The 4,644-nt window shown below is 43.1% G+C and overlaps 1 pseudogene; it reads left to right on the top strand.

Annotated features, from left to right (window-relative positions):
• Positions 1-2,278: 2,278 nt before the first annotated feature.
• Positions 2,279-2,777, top strand: Btf3-ps8 (basic transcription factor 3, pseudogene 8; annotated as a pseudogene).
• Positions 2,778-4,644: the final 1,867 nt, after the last annotated feature.

Below are 4,644 nucleotides of genomic sequence, written 5' to 3'. Positions count from 1 at the left end.
CCTGTCCCTGTCCCTGTCCCTGTCCCTGTCCCTGTCCCTGTCCCTGTCCCTGTCCCTGTCCCTGCCAACCCCTTTGGGAACTCTTCCCAAATTCTTTTTCAAGGTTAGGAAAGCAATACACAGACAGAAGGATAAAGAATACCAACTCCTCTCCCCTGATACTAGAATATTCACAGAGCCTCCTTGGTCTGATCTCAGAGCTGTGACTCAGTTTCAACATTGATAGGTGACCAGGATTAAGGAATAGTGGTGGAAATTTTGGAAGGTGGGGCTTTTCTGGTGTGTGTGTGTGTGTGTGTGTGTGTGTGTGTGTGCGTGTGTGTAATGTGTATCTATGTGTATGCTTATATATTTTGGGGTTGGTCTGTGTCTATATGTCTGTGTCTGTAATGTGTGTCTGTGTGTGTGAGTGTGTGTCTGTAATGTGTGTGTATGTTTGTATGTCTGTGTGTGTGACTGTGTGTGTGCTTGTATGTCTAAGTGTGTGTTCCTGTGTGTGTGTGCTTGTATGTCTGTTTGTGTGTTTGTGTTTGCACTAATCTACAGTCCAGCAATGAAAGTCCATCAGACTTCAGTGTTGACTTATAACACAGTATCAGATTCTCTGATTCAAGAGAGTGCAGAGGCAGGTTGATCTCTGTGAGTTGGACATAAACCTGAATGATGTTAGGGTACCCTTATGATTAGTTTTTTTTTTTAATATGGAGTCACAGTAATTTTCCATGGTTTATCAACTGGGAAGCTGGGGAATTGTTCTAGTTTCGGTTTCAATAATGGCACCCAGCAGCTCTTTCTAGTACTTGGTCTTTGTTATATGATGTGGAGTCCTTTGTCCTCCAAGACACACACTTGGTGCTTGAGTCAATGGGGGAAAATAAAATCCTAGCTCTCCAGATCCTGGAAATAGCCTTAAATATTTACATAACTTTGGAAGCTTGTCGTGCATTCTGCAGTAGGGATTTTCACCAAGTTTTGGCAGACAAGTAACAGCAGTATAATGTTGGGGGGTGGGGAGGGCTGAGACCTCTCTGGCTAACAAATAAGTCTCACGGAACTGATGTTTTCATATGGCAACTTTATGGCTTCTGTAGAGTGTCTTTTCCCACTCACAAACAGTACTTGGACTACTTTTTTACCCTCCTCCTTGCGTTTCTCTGTAAGATATTTAATGATCAGCATTTAAAAACTGAAATATCTTTTACAAAGGATGGGCAGGAACTCTGAAGGTCCACCACCGCCCCCTCAAGTCAAGTGACAATTGATCTTAGACAGATACTAAAAAAAGAAACATTCACAAGATAAAATGAGTGAATCTCTTATACCTGTCTGTTCTGTTGCTGTGAAAAGACACCATGACCAAGGCAACCCTTAGAAAGAAAAGCATTTAATTGGAGCTGGCTTACAGTTTCATAGGTTGAGTCTATTATTATCATGGTGGGGAGCATGGCGGTGTGTAGGCAGATATGCAGGAGAACTAGCTGAGAATTCTACATCTGGATCTACAGGCAAAGAGGCATACACTGGGCTTGGCATGAACTTTTGAAACTTCAAAGCCCACCGTCAGTCACACACTTCTTCCAATAAGACTACACCTACTCCAATACTCTAATCCTTCCAAATAGTGACACTCCCTGGTAAGCAATAATTCAAATCTATGAGTCTCTACAGGGTATTTTTATTCAAACCACCACATTCTACTCCATAACCTTGTACTCATGTCATAATGCAAAAATGCATCCCATCTGTACTGGGCTGGTTTTATATCAACTGGACACAAGCTAGAGTCATCAAAGAAGAAGGAGCCTCAACTGAGAAGACCACTCCAAAAGGTCAAGCTGTATAGCATTTTCTTAATAATCAATAAGGGAGAGCTTGATTCATTGTGAGTAGTTACCATCCCTAGGCTGGTGGTTCTGGGTTCTAGAAGAAAGACGTCTGAGCAGGCCAGGGTCTTTACATCAGCTCCTGCCTCCGGGATCCTGCTCTGTTTGAGTTTCTGTCCTGACGTCCTTCAATGATAAACAGTGTTGTAGAAGTGTAAGCCAGATAAACCCCTTTCTCCCCAACAACACAAAAATAGAATCTCTAACTAAGACACTGCTCCAATTTCAAAAGTCCCCATAGTTTATCACAGTGTCAACACTGTTTAAAAGTCCACAGCTCAAAGCCGCCATCTTGCGTCCCCGTATGTGTGCGCCTTATCTCAGCTGGTCTGCCCAAGACCCCCTGAGCGTGAGCCTTAGTCCCTCGCGCGCAGCCCCATTTCCACTCCGACAAGATGAAAGAAAAGATCATGAACCAGGAAAAACTCGCCAAACTGCAGGCGCGAGCGCGCATTGGTGGGAAAGGAACTGCTCGTAGAGAGAAGCAGGTGGTTCACAGAACAGCCACGGCAGACGATAAAAAACTGCAGTTCTCCTTAAAGAAGTTAGGGGTAAACAGTATCTCTGGTATTGAAGAGGTGAACATGTTTACAAACCAAGGAACAGTGATCCGTTTTAACAACCCTAAAGTCCAGGCGTCTCTGGCGGCAAACACCTTCACCATTTCAGGCCAGGACAAGACAAAGTAGCTGACAGAAACACTTCCCAGCATCCTCAATCAGCTTGGTGCAGACAGTCTGACCAGTCTGAGGAGACCGGCTAAAGCTCTGCCCGAACAATCTGTGGATGGAAAAGCACCACTTGCTACTGGAGAGGAGGAGGAGGATGAAGTTCTAGATCTGGTGGAGAATTTTGATGAATTTGGTGGAGAATTCTAAGAACGAGGCAAACTGAATTGAAGCGACTTCTGAAGAAGGTGACCCTTGGCAGAAGTTACAGGAGCTGCTATTTTATATCACGACTGCTTTTTGAAAATCTTTTTGTTTATTATGGATCTGATAAAAATCTAGATCTCTGATATTTTTAAGCCCAACCCCCCTCCCCGGACACTGCAGCTCTTTTCAGTTTCGCTTACGCCTAATTCATTCTTTGCAACAAATTAAGCTTAAGATGCCTGGGAATAAAGTTTGGAAAAAAAGGTTAATAAAATTCTTTAAATTATTTGCCTAGTTAAAAAAAAAGTCCAAAGTTCAAAGTCTCTGTAAGTCTATAAGTGTCTATAAGTCCCTGGACTTAAAGGACTTATAAGGACTATAAGTCCCTGTAAAATAAAAATCAAAAAGCACATCACATACTTCCAACAGAAAATACATTATCATTACAAATGGGAGGGAAGAGAACAGTGAGGAAATAATGAACCAAAGCAAGATTAAAAACCAAACAGGGCCAACTCCAAATTCTGAATCTCCATGTCTGATGCCAAAGCACTCTTCAGATTCCAGCTCCTTTCAGTTTTGTTAAACAGCAACACACCTCTTTCTTGGACTGATTTCACACCCTGTTAGAAGTTCTCCTTGGAAGGTATACCATAATTGACATCTTGGGGGTCTCTAACAATATCCAGACTTCACCTTCACAGCCTCTCACAGTAGCTTCTTTGGTCCTTATACAAGGGCACTTCAGACTCATTCCTGGCCTCAGAGGTTTTCCTTAGCTGTGGAGGGAGATTCCATAACCAACCCCTCTCTTGTATCCTTGGCTCTAGCGTCAGAATCGTGTGACCCAAACTGCCAAGTTTTGCTGTTTGATGAGGATGGAATCTGGCTCCCTTGTTAAGTTACGTTTGCAACAGCTTCCTGAAGTTGCTAGTTTCCTTTGATACTTGAGCTTTCCTTTAATTCCTTTCCACAGCTCTTGCCCTAAGGTTACCACTCCCTTTATTCCATGTAGCATAAGGCTTTTCTTTACATTTTTTTTTTATCTCCTTGGGCACTAGTCTTAGCTCCATAATACTTCCTGGTGCTTCTTTTCTCCCCGAACTGTACATTTTGTGTCTCTCTTTGTCTAACTTGCTCTTTTTCACGATAGTTCTGCATAAAAGTGATTACTGAGACCACACAACACAGACCATACTGAGCTGTCTGAAATCTCCTCGGCCAGTGCCATTAATCCAAAAGTCTTCAATTTACCCTCAGGCAGATTTTTCAGACAAAGGGCAGGAAGTAGCCACCTTCTTTGCAAAAAAGAAAAAAAATGGCCTTTGGGCCACTTACTAATATTCTTCCCCTCTGAAACTTCTTGAGTCTGACCATCATAATATACATTATTGTCAGCACCACCGTCTTCTATGCTCCTACCAGTATGGCCCATTTAGCCCCACCTAAAGCATTCATCTGGTTTCTTAATCCAAAGCAGCATGGTCAGGCCTACCACAGCAATCCTTCACTCCCAGGTACCAGCTTCTGAAGAAGTAGCTAAGAGAGCATGCAGAGAGCAAGGTACTTGGCTTGGCTTTGAAACCTCCTCAAAGCCCACTCCCAGTGGCACACTCACTCTAACAAGGCCACACCTCCTAGTCACTTCAAATAATGTCACTTCCTAGATACTAAGCCTGTGACGACCATTTTTATTCAAACATCCACACTATTGTTGTTCCAAAAAAGAGCGGTGAGGTTGGATGTAGCTCAGTCGTGAAGAACCTTTGTTGTTCTGGCAGAAGACCAGTGTTCAATTCTCAGCACCCACACAGTAGCTCACAGCATCTGTAACTCTAGTTCTAAGGGATCGAACATCCTTTTGTGACCCCTACAGGCCTAAGGCA

The sequence above is a fragment of the Rattus norvegicus genome, chromosome 3, assembly GCF_021556685.1.
Source record: "Rattus norvegicus strain SHRSP/BbbUtx chromosome 3, alternate assembly SHRSP_T2T, whole genome shotgun sequence".
Classification (NCBI taxonomy): domain Eukaryota; kingdom Metazoa; phylum Chordata; class Mammalia; order Rodentia; family Muridae; genus Rattus; species Rattus norvegicus.
This window is presented reverse-complemented; position numbering and strand designations above follow the sequence as displayed.